This window comes from Coenobita brevimanus, chromosome 103, assembly GCF_032717465.1.
Source record: "Coenobita brevimanus isolate Jiangsu-jjx chromosome 103, ASM3271746v2, whole genome shotgun sequence".
NCBI lineage: Eukaryota > Metazoa > Arthropoda > Malacostraca > Decapoda > Coenobitidae > Coenobita > Coenobita brevimanus.
Genome location: NC_137056.1, coordinates 25,725,860 through 25,743,767, shown reverse-complemented (window position 1 = coordinate 25,743,767; position 17,908 = coordinate 25,725,860). Strand labels below are relative to the sequence as shown.

At 39.8% G+C, this 17,908-nt stretch overlaps 1 protein-coding gene across 1 annotated transcript in view; it reads left to right on the top strand.

Moving 5' to 3' along the window:
* The window catches only part of LOC145415652 (glutamate receptor 1-like), a 1,336,600-nt gene that overhangs the window by 429,835 nt on the left and 888,857 nt on the right, over nucleotides 1–17,908 (top strand). The window lies entirely within an intron of this gene.

Here is a 17,908-nt window from a genome sequence, read left to right as displayed (position 1 = left end):
ACAGCAGGAGTTAAGTAAACTAGACAGAGGAAAAGCAAATGATCCTGATGAAATTCCATGTTGGGTGCTACGAGAATGTGCAAAGGAGTTAAGTAAACCATTATTTTTAATTTTCAAGAAATCCTTGTGTCAAGGTATACTACCCGATATTTGGAAGAAAGCAAATATTGTCCCCTTATTCAAGAAAGGGAATAGACAAAATCCACTCAACTACCGACCAGTATCACTGACCAGTGTTGTAAGCAAGGTATTAGAAAGTATATAAGAAAAGCTTGGGTAAATCATCTAGACGAACACAATATGATAACAGAAAGACAGTTTGGTTTCAGAAAAGGAAAATCATGTGTTACTAATCTGTTGAGCTACTATGACAGAGTAACAGACACAATACAGGAAAGAGAAGGATGGGTGGACAGTATCTATTTAGATTTCAAGAAAGCATTTGACACAGTACCACACCAAAGACTTTTATGGAAACTGTTCCATCAAGGAGGAATTCGAGGCAAACTGTTTTGTTGGATGCAAGATTTTCTCATAAAAAGAGAAATGAGAACAGTACTAAGGGGAAACTACTCATCATGGAAAGAAGTGACTAGTGGAGTACCACAGGGCTCAGTGCTGACACCAATCATATTTTTAGTGTATATAAATGATATAGACAGTAACACTGGAAATGAAAGCTATCTAAATATGATTGCAGATGATGCAAAAATATAAAGGAAAATTACTAACACAGACTCTTGTAAAGAGCTACAAGAAGAATTAAATAAACTTCATGAATGGAGTAATACATGGCAAATGGAATTCAGTGTGGACAAGTGTCATGTAATCAAGTTTGGTAAAGTGGAAAAAGACCTGATTGAGATTATAAGTTAGGAAATAAAACCCTACACACATCAGAAAGAGAGAAGGACCTAGGTATGAATATCAATAACAGACTATCTCCGGCTGACCACATCAGTGAGAAGGTAAGGAACATGTATACACTGCTTGCAAGTATGAGAATAGCATTCACATACATAAATGAAGACATGTTAAGAAGGATAATAACATCATTCATCAGACCAACCCTGGAGTATGCATCAGTAGTCTGGAGTCCTCATCTCAAAAAACACATAGACAAGATTGAAAAAGTTCAAAGGGCCGCTACAAGATGGATACCAAGCTTAAGGGATCTAAGCTACGAAGAAAAACTAAATAAACTGAATCTATCAACACTACAGGAGAGAAGGAAAAGAGGTGACATGATAATGATATATAAATGCGTATCAGGGAAGGAGAAAATAGACATAAATGATTACTTAACATATGGGGATGCATCAGCAAGAGGACACTGCAAAAAACTGCATAAGAACAGAGGTGATAAAGACGTGAGGAAATTCTGGTTCCCAAACAGAGCAATTGATCAGTGGAATGCACTACCGAATGAAATAGTGTGTGCCAAAATAATTCACAAATTTAAGGATATGTACAATAAATATGGCTTAAGACAGGGGACAGTACGAGCTTGACTCATTCCTGTAAAGATACAATTAGGTAAGAACAATTAGGTAAGAACACACACACAAGCTATTCTTGATTTCAGGGATTCTGATAGTTAACATGTCTGTACTTCATCCTTTCAATCTGATCACGTATTTTACAAACTCTTTTTAATTCAAAACGATTTTATTCAGTTTGAGGTGGAAGCATTGAACTGGACTGGTCTCCACTACCGTAAGTTCATCTTCCTACCGTGAATAAAGTATGCTGGTGGCAACAAGAACGAAATAAAGAAAATGAAAAATACGTAATCGAAATGAAATCGTTAATGGTTTCAGAGATTATTTTGTTTCTCGTCTTAGTGATGTACGAAATTCTACTTGTAGACTTTCTCGGCGTCTGCTTAGTATGTTTTCAGGTTCTTAAAGATTCAGGTCTTCATGATTAAAGGACCTTTGTTCTACATTATATATACAGTATATATATATATATATATATATATATATATATATATATATATATATATATATATATATATATATATATATATATATTGTTACATAGCCTATGATTTCATCATCCTTTGTGTAATTCTAACGTACAGTGTGCTACCTGTTTGATCCCGAGCGTGTTCTGCCTCAGTCCCCCCCTTCTACCGTTATAGTAGAGTAAGTCGTCCTTTCTGTTGTTCAGTGCGGGATTGTCTACTCTTTGTCCCCATGGCTTCATTTGCGCGTCCTTCTTACAAGTTGTATTAAGCTCTGCTGGCCCCTATATAATGAGCTCAGTCTCTACATTAATGGCCACATCGATCTGCTCCTCATTTTGTTCACATCTCTGTCCTCTCCTGTACCGTTATTATTGAGTGCTCAGGAAGTCTCCAACCATCCAGCAGCTGTGTAATTTGAGTATAAGTGTTGTTGCATTTTTTCTTGTACTGTGTAGCGTAAGGTTAATTCTTAGGCCTAGTAAGGTTTTCGTAATTTGTGTAAGGGTTCTTTGTCAGTCATCATTAATAATATTTTGTATCTGTAATAAGTTATCTTGCATTAACTGAGCATTACCCGGTGTATTTTTATTTTATCAGGGCTGACTTAGATAAATTTACTCTTGCTAATTTCGTGTTAATAGAGGCTATTGCAGTTAACCATATATTTAACCTGTTTTTGCCATTACATTATCCTTATGAGTCCTGAATATTTTGTTGGTAGTTTGAGCATTAAACTTTAACTTGTAATTTTACCTAACTCTTTTGTTTTGAACCTGGAACTTTACGGGACAGTAGTGATTTTTAGTATTCTCACTTAAAGTGTACATTATCTTTCTCTGTTCCGTAACATAAATTTGGCGACCTCATATCAGGATATTCAGGATATTATCATAAGGATATTGTTTGATATTTTGTGACTGTGATTTATTCATGATGTCTACTATTACTACACTTGATGAAGCCAAAGATTTTTTGTCAAATGTGCAAACAGTGTGTGATGTAGAAAACAGAACAAAGAATGAACTTAAGCTTCTTGCTCAACAATTGGGAATTGCTGTTCGCTCTCATCATTCTAAAGATCAAATTGTTGACATAATTAATGAAAGCTTGTTTAATGTAACTCCTCCAAATGAGCAAACGCAGATTGAATTGGCTAAGTTACAGCTAGCCCTGCAGGAGGCAAAAGCTAAGGAGGCTGAATTTCAGGCAAATGCTCGAATATAGGAGGCACAGATACAGGCACAAATTGAACTTGCCAAGATTCAGGCAGACCATGAGTATCGCATGAAACAAGGTGGAACTGGATCATCTAGCTCTGATGATTTTGATGTGGCTAAAAATGTTAAACTTGTCCCTCCTTTTAATGAATCTGATTTAACAAAGTATTTTCAGTTGTTTGAGAGGGTATCTACAGGTTTTAATTGGCCCAAGGAGTATTGGCCAGTACTCCTTCAAACTGTTCTCACCGGTAAAGCTCAAGTAACTTATGCATCTTTGCCTCAGGATCAATCTGATAATTATGATGTAGTTAAGAGCTTGATTCTTAAGGCCTATGAGCTTGTTCCTGAAGCCTATAGAGTAAAATTTAGGAAAACTTACAAGCAAGATAAGCAATCCCATGTTGAGTATGCAAAAATCAAAGAAGATCTGTTAGAGCAGTGGTTAAATTCTAAGAATGTGGATTCTGATTTTGGTAAATTTAAGCAGATGATTTTGCTGGAGGACTTCAAGAGGTGTGTTAATAAAGATGTAAGCCTATATCTTGATGAGAAAAGAATAGATAATTTGTCTGATGCTGCAGTTTTAGCTGATGACTATGTTCTCACTCACAAAAGATATTCTAAAGAAAAAGAGAAAGCTGAGAGTAAGTACGTTGCCTCTACTCAGAGTACAGGTAACAGGAAAGAGAATAAAGATGATGTTTCTCAGGAAGTAAATACCAGCTTCACCTCTAGATTTCAGAAAAGTAAATGTACTTATTGTAGCAAGCTTGGTCATACTACGGAGAAATGTTTCAGGAGACAGCGTGATGTGAACAAAAAGGAGTCTTTAAATATTCAGTCAATTGGTCTAGTGTCCACTCTTGAGAGTTCCCAGAATTCTTTAACTGAGTTAACTGAACCTGTTTTGAGGGGTAACTTAAATTCTCATGATGGAGCTCCTCTTTTGAGCGGTAACGTGGGTGACACTCTCAAGAGTTCATGTGCTAATTTCCTGTCTGATGGTTTTGTCAGTCCTCTGGACAGTAATGGCAGGAAATCAGTTAAAATATATCGTGATACAGGTGCTTGCCAATCCCTTATGCTGACCAGGGTTCTAGGCTCTAATGTTAATTCCTCTGATGAAACTGTAATCTTACAAGGTGTAGGGAATAATTACTTCTCTGTCCCTCTGTGCAGAGTGAATTTAGAGTCTGGTTTTGTTAATGGTTCCGTTATGGTTGGGTTGGTTGAGACACTCCCAATGTCAGGTGTAACTTTCTTACTTGGAAATGATATTGGTGGAAGTCAAGTGTGTCCAGCTCCTCAGTTGTCTAGTGAGCCAGTGGCTGCGACCCATGATTGTGATGTCCCTGATGTGTTCTCTGCATGTGCTGTCACTACGGCTAAGTCTAAAGTTACTGGTGATTTAGAGGATAATGATGATGATGATGTTATCCTAGCTGACACTTTTCTTGCTAATTTGGACCACTCACCAGATGAGGCAGTACCCCGTAGTGTTGATAATTTGTCTCGTCAAGAGTTGGTTGAGTTGCAGGTTGCTGACCCTGAGTTGAAAGGTCTAGCTAACTCTGCTTGCAGTGAGGAAGAGTCAGCTGGTGCTTCTACTTGTTATTATGTAAAGTCAGGAGTACTTATGAGGAAGTGGAGACCCCCAACAGCATCAGCTGACTGTGAATGGGAGGTTGTACATCAAGTTGTCATCCCTCGTGTTTGTAGGCAGGATATCATTAGAGTGGCTCATGATTCCAGTTTGGCAGGACACCTTGGAGTGAGGAAGACTGTGGCACGCATTTTGAAACACTTCTACTGGCCAGGTATCTTCAGGGATGTTTCCTGGTATTGTAAGTCTTGTCACACCTGTCAAGTTGTGGGGAAGTGTAATCAGACCGAAAAGGTTGCACCTCTAGTTCCCATTCCTCCTTTTGAGGCGCCTTTCACCCGTGTGTTGGTGGATATTGTGGGTCCTCTTCTTAAGACTTCTTCAGGATTTTCTTATGTGTTGACCCTGATTGATATGGCTACTCGTTATCCTGAAGCCATTCCACTTAGAAATATCTCAGCAAAGAACGTGGTTAAGGAAATGCTAGGGTTCTTCACAAAGTTTGGTCTGCCCAAGGAGGTACAGTCCGACCGGGGAAGTAATTTCATGTCGAATGTTTTCAAGCAGTCTCTGAAAGAGTTGGGCATCACCCAGATCACGTCTTCAGCTTACCATCCCCAGACCCAAGGAGCGTTGGAGAGATATCATCAAACACTCAAATCGATGCTCAAGAAATACTGTTTGGAACATCAGAAAGACTGGGATAAAGGTCTTCCATTTGTTGTATTTGCCGCAAGAGAATCTCCAAATGAGTCACTGGGCTTCTCACCTTTTGAACTACTGTTTGGCCATGAAGTAAGAGGACCCCTTAAGTTACTCAAGGAATGCTGGCTGTCTGAGGAAGATGACGTCAACCTGCTGGAGTATGTGATGAAGTTCAAAGAATGGCTGTCCACTGCTTTACAGCTGGCGAGAGAGAATTTAGGAGCGGCTCAGGAGAAGATGAAGACTTGGTATGATAAGAAGTCCAGGTTACGCCACTTTCAGCCAGGAGATCAGGTTTTGATTCTGCTACCAGTGCATGGGCAACCTCTTCAAGCCAAGTTTAGTGGTCCTTATTTCGTGGAGAAGAAACTCAGTGATGTCAACTATGTCATCGCCACACCAGATCGTAGAAAGAGCAAGCAACTATGTCACATCAACATGCTAAAGTTATATCACAGGCGGGACGAAAATAATCCAGTCTGCACGTAGCTGTTCCACCCGAGTCTGCAAGTGAAGCTCTCCCATGCAGTATGAGCCTGAGTGATAGTTTGGGGAAGAATCCTGATATCATGAATGATCTCCAGACTAAGCTTTCTCACCTACCTCCCGAGTAAAGGCAGGAGTTTTCGGCATTACTGCAGGAGTACCCGCAAGTGTTCCGTGCCACTCCAGGAAGAACCACTGTGTTGATGCATGATGTCGATGTTGGAGACGCAAAGCCAATTAAATTGCCTCCTTACCGTGTGAACCCAGTGAAAGTTCCTCTCATCCAGAAGGAGCTTGGCTACCTGTTGGACCACAAGATGATTGAGCCCTGTCAGAGCGAGTGGAGTTCTCCTGTCACTCTAGTCCCTAAGCCAGGTGGCTCACAGAGGCTTTGCATTGACTACAGACGTGTTAATCAGATAACCAAAACAGACACTTACCCTCTCCCTCGTGTGGAAGATTGCATAGACAAGATCGGAAAGGCTAGGTACATAAGTAAGTTTGATTTGTTAAAGGGATACTGGCAAGTACCTATGACTGAACGTGCTAGGGAGATCTTATGTTTTGTAACACTAGGAAAGACTTTTGCATGTTCCGTAATGCCATTTGGTATGAAGAATGCACCAGCCACTTTTCAGAAGCTCATGAATGTTGTAACAGAGGGTTTGTCAGGGTGTATTGTTTATATTGATGATGTATTAATCTTCAGTGACAACTGGAAAGATCACCTATGCCATGTCAGTAAATTTCTTGACCGTTTAGTTCAGGCTAATCTTGTAGCTAATTTATCAAAGTGTGAATTTGGTCAAGCTAAAGTTCAGTACCTTGGGTATGTAACTGATGATGGACATGTTGCACCACCAGGACCTAAGGTTCAGGTTATAAGTGATCTTCCCAGACCTAAAAGTAGGAAAGAGCTACAAAGATTTTTGGGAATGGTAGGTTATTACAGGAGATTTGTTCTTAACTTTTCTATTCTTGTATCACCACTTACAGACCTACTGAAAAAGGGAGTTGAATTTGTATGGACCGACAACTGTGAATCCTCTTTCAACAAACTTAAAGCTGTCCTATTAAGTCAGCCAGTGCTCGCTACTCCAAATTTTGCTAAGCCTTTTAAGATGGCTGTTGATGCAAGTGATACAGGAGCTGGGGCTGTTTTGCTGCAAGAGGATAATCAGGGTATTGAACACCCTGTATCTTATTATAGTAAGAAGTTCACTCCACCTCAAAAGAACTACTCAACTATTGAGAAAGAGCTTTTGGCCTTGATTTTGGGTTTACAGCATTTTTCATTTTATTTGTGTTCTGGTTTTGACCCCATAGTCATTTATACCGATCATAACCCACTGAAATTCCTTAGCAAGTTTAAAGATAAAAATCAGAGATTGACAAGATGGAGTCTACTTCTTCAGGAGTATTCATTAGACATACAACATGTCAAGGGGAAAGAAAATGTTATTGCAGATTGCTTATCTAGACTTTAGACAGATTGTTTTAGAGTAATAAGAAATTTCCTTTGTAAATTTCTTTTTCTTTGTGGGGAGGTGTTACATAGCCTATGATTTCATCATCCTTTGTGTAATTCTAACGTACAGTGTGCTGCCTGTTTGATCGCGAGCGTGTTCTGCCTCAGTCCCCCCCTTCTACCGTTATAGTAGAGTAAGTCGTCCTTTCTGTTGTTCAGTGCGGGATTGTCAATTCTTTGTCCCCATGGCTTCATTTGCGCGTCCTTCTTACAAGTTGTATCAAGCTCTGCTGGCCCCTATATAATGAGCTCAGTCTCTACATTAATGGCCACTTAGATCTGCTCCTCATTTTGTTCACATCTCTGTCCTCCCCTGTACCGTTATTATTGAGTGCTCAGGAAGTCTCCAACCATCCAGCAGCTGTGTAATTTGAGTATAAGTGTTGTTGCATTTTTTCTTGTATTGTGTAGCATAAGGTTAATTCTTAGGCCTAGTAAGGTTTTTGTAATTTGTGTAAGGGTTCTTTGTCAGTCATCATTAATAATATTTTGTATCTGTAATAATTTATCTTGCATTAACTGAGCATTACCCGGTGTATTTTTATTTTATCAGGGCTAACTTAGATAAATTTACTCTTGCTAATTTCGTGTTAATAGAGGCTATTGCAGTTAACCATATATTTAACCTGTTTTTGCCATTACATTATCCTTATGAGTCCTGAATGTTTTGTTGTTAGTTTGAGCATTAAACTTTAACTTGTAATTTTACCTAACTCTTTTGTTTTGAACCTGGAACTTTACGGGACAGTAGTGATTTTTAGTATTCTCACTTAAAGTGTACATTATCTTTCTCTGTTCCGTAACAATATATATATATATATATATATATATATATATATATATATATATATATATATATATATATATATATATATATATATATATATATGACCAGTGCTGCAGAGATTCATGACTCAAAGATTCATGAGACTGTGTATCATATTTCAATATTTTGATAAATTTGGCCTCTTGTAAATTAGGGATCCGGTGACTGAGGGACCAGGAGTACTTAAGCTCCAATATTTAAGAGACCCAGAATTCTAAGACTCCCATTTTTCAGAAACCCAGTGTTTTAAGAGTTCATTATTGTAGGGACTCAGTGTTTTAAGGTTCCACTATTATATGGACCCAGAGTTTTAAGTTTTCATTAAAAATGAACCAAGTGTGTTAGGGAACATGATTTACGGACTTGTATTTTTGGGAACAGAGTTGTAAGTATATTGATCGGTGACTTCAATCAGTGACGTACTCTTTTTACTTAATTTTTGCTATTCCAAGCGATTATCTTCAACGTAAGAGGAAACTTTGTAACTAGAGAAGTTAGATATGGCCCTCGTTAGGCTCTTCAATATGAGAGCTCATCCGAAACCTGAATAAGATTGTCAGAAGGTACAATTAAATTATGATAATAGGTTTTCCTGAAAGGCTATTATGATATTTTATGACTCCAGTATTTTAAAGGCTCTGGAATTTTAGGGCTTTCGTGTTTCAAGTACCCAGTATTTGGAGGATCCAAAATTTCGGGAACCCAGTATTCTAAGGCTGCCGAAATTTAATAACTCTAGTTGAACACAATAGGAGATACATTATGATGACCCAGTTTTTGGCACTCCAAGATTTCAGGGATCAGCCATTTTACTGGCCCAGTGATGAAAGACTGCCGTATTTAGGAACTCACAGGCTGGACATACTATCAGGGTTTATTTCAAGGGTACGGTGTTCTAGGATTCAGAGATTTTAGGGATCCATTATTTTAGGAGTACGCTATTTTAGGGATCCATTTTTCCATGTACGCCTCATTCGAAGGTCCTAGTGTTCGTTGCCCCCAAGACTTTCAGATTGCAGAGTTTTGGACTTCAGCATTTTATAGAACCTTGTTTTATGGTTCCAGGGCTTTAAGGCATTATTTTAGGGAGCCATTGTAACAAGACCAGAATTATAGGACTGACTTGTTTTAAGGGTTTTCATCCTGGTTGCAGAACTGGTTGAGGCGACTCAATGATTTTAAATTTTAGATATTCAGTGTTTTAGGGGTCCAATCTTATTGGACCCCTTTTTAAGGGGTCTTTTATTTTAGGGACCCACTGTTTAGTGCTCCAGTAGTTTAGGAATTCAGTCTTCTTTAGTCTTCTTTAGCTGCAACATTTTAAGGGCCCATTGTTACAAGGCCGCCTAAATTAGGGGCCTAGTTATTTTTTTTAGGCTGCCACATTTTGTGAACCCAGTGTTCTAAGGCTGGTGTATTCCAGGGACGCATTGTTCTAAGGCACCAAGATTTAGGGGATCGTATGTCAGCAGCTGACATGCTGGATACAATACCAGTGGCAAGCCAGCGTGTCGCACCCTGCTCCTGGGATCATTTGAATTGCAGAATACGATGCAAATGAGGAGCCCCGGCACAAAAATGGACAAATAATGAGACAAATAAGAAGGTCTCTCTCCCATCCACTTGATTAACATGGTCAGGGAGGGGTGGGGCTATTCTAGATTGAGTGTAGTTGTTTGGGGTTTGTTTTGGTGTGGGGATTATGTGGTGGTTTGGACTAAGATTATTTTTCTTGAGGATGGGGTGGTGTTTTTCGGTTGTTTTATTTTGGTTCGGTTATTTTGGGGTTGGGTTTATTATTTATTTGTAGTTCGGTTGGAAAAGTTTATTTGATCTTTTTTTTGTGTGTGTGGGGGGGGGTTGTTTTAGGGCTGATTGTAGTTGTTTTGGATTCTTTTAGTATTATTACACGCGCATATAACACAGGGGAATAATGTCCTTGATTCGATTTGTTTGTGTATATTTCCTTCTGTTTTCCTGTCTCAGAGAAAGATTATTGGAAGTAACTGAACGGAACTGCACCAAATTTGGCATAATAATTGACGACTGTAATGCCTTCAGACAAATGAATAGTGAAATGTGCAACAAGGCTCAGGCATACAGAAAAACTTTTATCCCAGCTGAAACCTCCGCAGTTATAATTAAGCATTTAGCAGAAAATATCTTTTTACAACTCAGGTCACACAGAGGTTTATGGATGAGACATGTTTTAATACCAAATTATGTTAATGAAACATTAGATATTCAAATGGATCAGATTTACATAAAAGGTTGAGTAAAACTAAGGAAGTTGTACAGGCCTCCCTCCCCAAAATAATAATGTATTCTCTACTAATATAAACACCACCACAGGAACAATAAGAGAATAAAAATGTCCTTAATCCCACAGAAATTGTATGAGCATATCCAAAAAGTTTTGTAAAAGTAACCTGTACAAATGGGACAAAACTGAAGTACAAATGTGACGAAAGAACTGGATGTCCGTCCCCCCACCACTGACTAAGTCGAGTTTGCCGGGTTCAGGTTACCAGCCTGACACACCAAACCCTCACATGCCAAGCCACGGTCATTGTTATTTTTCTTCTTTTTTCTGATTGCTGATTACAGTTAGTAATATCAATAAAAGACAATATGAAAGATAGGAAACACATGACTATCACCAAATTATTTTACATACCACATGATAATCCCATAAATGTGTTTAAAAGAAAATGACTAGGTTAACTCGGTTTTGATCCGATTTAGACCAAACGTGATGGAATTGTTAGGGTTCAGGAAAGGACAGCTAAGAATAACTGGTCAAAGGTAAAGGTCACAGAGTAAAGTCAAGTATTTTGTCCATCAACTCAAAGACTTTTTACTCAATGTTAACTAGATTTGTGTCATAGAAATATTTATTTCAAATACTTGTATGTCATTAATTAGGAGGGATTAGGGGAAGGAGATAGGAAGAGTGAGTTATATTCCCCCACCCTGTTCAAGAGCCACATTGAGAAAGAGATCAAATGGGTGCACTGCATTTGCGACCTGCTCTAGGATGCCAGAGATTAACAAAATGAAAAATTATTTGCAAGTGTTTATATTCAAGAATTTGTTTTTTTAATGTATTTTTGATCTATCTATCTTTCTATTGCCAGACGCCTCAATCCCGTTTGGGGTGGCCACTAACAAATCGCCTTCAGGTTGCCCTGTCCCCCGCCATTTCACTGACCCGCTCCCAACTCACACACCCCTCTCTCATATACCTCTCCACCTCATCCCTCCATCTCATCCTCGGCCTCCCCCTCCCTCTTCCCCCCTCCACCTCACACACATACACTCTCCTCGTCAGTCTTTCACCCTCCATCCTCTCCATATGGCCAAACCACCTCAGTGTATTCCTCCTAACGCTTCCTATCACATCCACATCCACACCACAATGCTCCTTTATATCCTCATTTGTCAGCCTGTCTCTCCATTTGACTCCACAGGCTCCTCTTAAATAACTCATTTCAACTGCTCTCATTCTTGACTTGTGTCCTTCCAGCAACGTCCAAGCTTCACTTCCATACGTTAGAGTTGGTATTACAATACTGTCATGTAGTAACTTTTTCACTTCCATGCTCACTTCCCTGCTTCTTATCATTGCTTTCAAGGAACCAGCAACCTTTCTTCCCTGCTGTACCCTTTCAAGCACTTCACCCTCCAAACCTCCATCCTTACTCATCACACTACCCAAGTACTTAAATGTACTCACATTTTCCAATTCCTCACCATCCAACCTCGCTGTACATTCACTGACTTCACCTCTCTCAAAGACCATCACTTTACTCATCCCTACATTCACCTTTAGATTCCGTTTCTTACACACTCTCCCAAACTCATCCACCAAATCTTGCAGCTATCCTTCGTCTCCACTCATCAACACAGTATCATCTGCAAACAACAGTACAGGGAGTTTCCAAACACAATCCTCTCTCACCAGGACCACTCCAGCATCCACTACCCTACCTTGTATCTCTTTTATTACCCCACCCGTGTATAGATTGAACAACCATGGAGACATGACACATCCTGTTTCAACCGAACCTTCAAAGAGAAAAATTCACTCAGTTCACCATCCACACGCACTGCAGCCTTAGCACCATCATACATACTCTTCACTACATTCAGCAACTTCCCATCTACTCCATATATTCTTAAAACTTTCCACAATCCTTGTCTATCCACCCTGTCATATGCTTTCTCCAAATCCATGAAAGCCGCATACAACTTCTTTCCCTTCTCTAGAAACTTTTCCACTAAAGATCTAAGAGTGAAGATCTGATCTACACAACCTCTTCCCTTCCTATAGCATCCCTGTTCTTCTCCAACTAATTCCTCTGTTCTTTCTCTAACTCTGTCAATAAGTATCCTACCGAACACTTTTCCTATTATACTAAGAAGACAGATGCCCCTATGATTACCACATACTTCTTTTTGCCCTTTTCCTTTGTACAAGGGATAATTATACCTGACTTCCAATCCTCCGGGACTCTACCTTCCTCCCAGGCCAATCTGGACATTTTCCACATCCATTCTACTACTATCTCTCCCCCATACTTCAGCATTTCACCACACACTCCATCAATTCCTGGGGCTTTCCCCAATTTAACTTTCTTCATTGCTTCCACAACTTCTATCCTACTGGTTTCTTCCTGTCTTCTCACCTCCCTCCTTCTCCCAGCCATTCCCCAGCCACTTATACTCCCAGTACTTCTATCTTCTATATTCAATAATTCCTTAAAGTGTTCTCTCCATCTGCTCACTTTTTCTCCCTTCTCCACTAGTAATCTACCATTTTTATCTTTCACTCCCCTGCTAACTTCACTTTCACCCTGTCTTACTCTTTTCACCTCTTTCCAGAACATTTTCTTACAATCCCTCCACTTTTCACTCAAGTTCCTTCCAAATTCTTCATTCGCTTTCTTCTTACTCTCTCTTACTAATCTTTTCATCTCTCTCTATCTTTCTACATATAACTCTCTATTCCGCCTCTCAACTTCTTCCACGCCCCTATTTCTCATCCATTCATTGTATGCTTTCTTCTTTTGTGCCACAGCCTGTCTCACCTCTTCATTCCACCACGTTGTTCTTTGCACACCCCTCCGTCTTCTCTTCATTCCACACATCATATCACATGCTGCACATAATTCTTCTGTAAATATCCTGCACACACCTTCCACGTCCCTCATTTGCTCCAATTCATATGTGCCCAATCGTTCCTCCACTTCTCTCTTATACTCTGTCTTTTTCTCATCCTCTTGTAACCTTTCCACTCTCCTTGCAAATACTCCTTCCCGTCCTTCCCTTCTTCTATTTTTCCATCCTAACTGGACCTTGATTCTGGCCACCACCAGGTAGTGGTCAGAAAGTCCACTCCCCCAACCTCTATAAGTTCTTGCATCCATTACACATTTTCGCATCCTTTCATCCACACACACATAATCAATCATTGCCTTCCTTTCATTCAGTTCACCACCCACCCTTCTCATCACTCGCCATGTATACCTGTGGATCATTTTGTGCCTGAAGAGGGTATTGTCTATCACCAACCCCCTCCCAGCACAAATGTCCACTAACGCACTCCCATTCTCATCTATCTCAGCAGGCACACCCCACTCACCAACTATTCCATCCACCTTCACATTCCCAAGTTTACCATTCATATCGCCAATCAAAAACACTCTCATTCCTTCCAAACTTTTCCATGCACACTTCCACATTTGTCCAGAACACTTCTTTCACTCTGCTTGCACAATCTTGCGTTGGTGCATACACACACACAATCACCCACATTTGTATTCTAACTTTCAATCTTACCCACACAATCCTTGACCCAACTGATCCATACTCTTTTATGCTCTTCTTCCATCTTTTACTCACAACTATACATACTCCTTCTTTTGCTCTCTCATTCTCACCTACTCCTGCACATATATCCCATCCATACTCCCATTCTCTCACACTCTCACCTCCCCATTTCGTTTCAGTTATTCCGCATACATCAACTTTCGCACCCTCAAGCACCTGGACAATCTCTCTCTCTTTCACCTCATCAATCGCTCCCCTTACATTCCACGTTCCAATTACCATGTCCTTTGTCCGGTCCTTGGTCGTCATTTTTTGGTCAGTCCTTGTCCGAGGCTTATTGTTTGTCTTTTTAGTTAGATGTTTTCCGGGGAGGGGCACTAACCCTCCACCAAAACTTTTAGTCGCCTTTTACGACAAGCAGGGGTACTGGGGGAGTATTCTTGAAAAGCCCCCCTACCCCTAGGGGGTATATGCCTGGAGGATCTAAACTCGATGTTACACGAGGGTTTTATTATTATTGTAAGACAGTGTCGACTCGAGTTGTGGTACTGCAGCTGATTGTAACAAACGGGCATCAGGCAGGTTGGTGCACTATACATAAAAAGGGCATTAGAAGGTTTGCAAATGAAGCCTTGTCAGCTGTCAACTGGCATCATCAGGTAACATCGCCTAGCATCCTGTTAAACACAGGGAAGATTGCTGGAACCACCCTGGGAATCTGGTCTGGTCCATTTCTTTCCTGGATATAATGAGCGACCTAAAGACTGTTGCGTTCCTAGGCTGCCCCTACCACTAGCAGGGCCAGCAGAAATGTACTGATATAGTGCATACTAATGTGATGATTCCATGTGGGTTTGAGGATTCATATACTTCTTCGTTAGTGATTTATCCTGCCCATCACACTTCAGGCCCTTCTGGTACCTTATTGATATTAACTATGTGAATATTAAATCTACACAAATAAAATACCAAAAGAGTCACGTTAAAATGCAAAATAAATTGCTAAGGAAGAGCTATTACAAAGCCTGGTATGCCATCTAAAGTACGGCCCATTATATGCTGGGATAAATAACACTGTGGGATACCTCAAGCCATCTCAGAAAAAGTGAGAAGTAATAAGCAACAATGAAAGAAAGAATTAGAAAAAAACTCAGAGAGCACATACCTCCGCCAGTGCCATTGCCTTTAAAAAGGATCCAGATCCGGATCAGCCCTCAAATTTGTTCAATTGCTCCTTGACCCATGGCGCACTCTTCCACAAAAATTTATTGAAATTCATAGAGAACTTTTGGAGATTTTATATATAGGATCCAGATCCGGATACAGATCTACCCCCAAATTTAATCAGTTCTTTCTTGGCCCACGGCCCACCCTTCCACAAAATTTCAGTGAGATTAATTGAGGACTTTTGGAGATATCATATGGACAAACAAACAGACACACGGGTTAATACACAGCCTCCTCAAACTTCGATGGCGGAGGTAATAGCAACAATAACTACAACAAGAGACAGACAGACAGACAGAGAAGATCCATGACCCATCATGTTCGCCTACCGCGTGACATGCGTCGCACCATGAAACCGCCAAAATGGGAAATAAAATACAAATAGCCACAGAAGAAGAAAAATGTAATTAATCGACTAGCTAAAAACAATAATATCAATAGGAAGAGAAAAAAAAAATAAGGAGGGAAAGAGATACTATGTGTTGAAAGGGAAACAATATTTGAGAAAAAATGAAATAAACAGAAAGAGAGACGAAAAGGAAGTTCCAAAAGGGAAAGGAGAAATAAAATATACTCAAGTGGGGCATTGGACGTTGGAAAGAATGTGACCGCGATATCTGCCTCCATCCTTGAATATGTTGTACACGCCTCTACGTCAAATCTAGTGCCACACCAAGAAATACATCTTTCCCACTCTCTCACTGTCTTTATTTTCCTTACCTTACTCTTGAATTACTTATCTTTTTTCTCCAGTTGTTTTTTATTATTTTATATGTACAGAATTGTTGATTACGTATACTCCTCCCACACCATAACATCTCTCTCTCTCTCTCTCTCTCTCTCTCTCTCTCTCTCTGTATATATACAAATATGTATTTCCATTCGACGCATTCTGGTGTCCAATTTAGCAAAAGCTCAAAACATTATTTTATTCACAGAACCGCGATTCGCTCCAAGTACACATGGTATATTTATAATAACTTAAGGGCGCAAAATTGTTAAAATTTAAACAACCATTCTCCTGAGGCTAATTCTCTGTTAAAAAAAAATGCTGGTGTTAACTGGATGAGGATACCAGAGCGGCCTCGACTCTGAGAAACTTAAAATACAGACACTGATACTCATGTTGCAGATCAGCGCGCGCGCGCGCGCACACACACACACACACACACACACACACACACACACACACACACACACACACACACACACACACACACACACACACACACACACACACACACACACACTTCGCCTCTCTACTCGACCTGTTCCCCTTCCTTCCCCTCCTATCCCCCTTATTCTTACACCCTTATTATCTCCCCTATCCTGCACTCCCTCTCCCCTTCCTTGCACACTCACGTTTTTCCCTTTTCCTTTCCTTCCCTCTATTCCCCCTACCTGGACCAGACAGAAGTATCTCCAAGAGTCTTATGGCAAATGAAACATATCTACGCTTTTGGCTCAACTGTTCAGTATACCGCAAAAGGCGGCACTGTACCATATGACTGAAAACTAGTGAATGTAACTCGAGTGTTTAAAAAGCTCAATAAATCAGAACCTGGAAATTTTCGTTCATTTAGCTGAACGCAATTAATATACAAATTGTTTTAAACCACAGTTAGAGATAAAGTAGTCAAACATTTAGAAATATAGAATCTCATCAAAGACTCACAGCATGTTCTCTGAACAAGCAGTCATGCCTTACAAATCTTGACTTTTTAAGGTCATTATTGATATGTATGATGATGCTATATCTGTTGTAATCAATCTCGACTTCCAGAGGGCATATGATATAGTTCTTCATAAACGTCTTCATGAGAAACCTAAAGTCTGTGGTGTCAGAGCAAATGTACAGAATTGGAAGGAAACTCAGAAGGTAAAGAGAGAGTCATGTTTAATGGAAAAGAATCAGATGATGACAGTCACGAGTGGAGTACAACAGGCTTCAGTTCTGGGCCCCGTTCTAATCTTAATTTGTACTGACGATACTGATGGAGGTTTATGTCGCAAAACCACCAAATTTGCTTATGATACCTGAGCAGATACACCTGGATAAAAGGCTGATAACTCAAAGAGACCTTGATTCAACTGGGTTTATACGTGGAAACTGGAATTTATTACTGAGAAGTGCAAAGCTTTTAAATTCCGGAGTAAAGTTTAAAAATTTAAGTACACTCGGTAAACCGAGCGTATTCTACGTGAGTGAAAAACTATGAAATGGAGCAAAACCAGTATAGGAGAGTAGCTTTGGCCTGAACAGCATGCTGGCAGCCCAGTACACTACAGGCGTGGTTCATCACGAGGATTCGGATATCCTATTTAGTCTGTCAACTGAATAACATATGGTTAAAAAGAAAAGTGCAGTATGTAGTGCCAGAGAGTGTTAATGATTTTAATACGAAGTAGTGCCGATAATTATAAATGAAAATAACTTTATGTCACACTCATGTATATTCCTTGCTGATACTTTCGTGTGGACGTTCCCCGTTCAGTCACACCATTCATG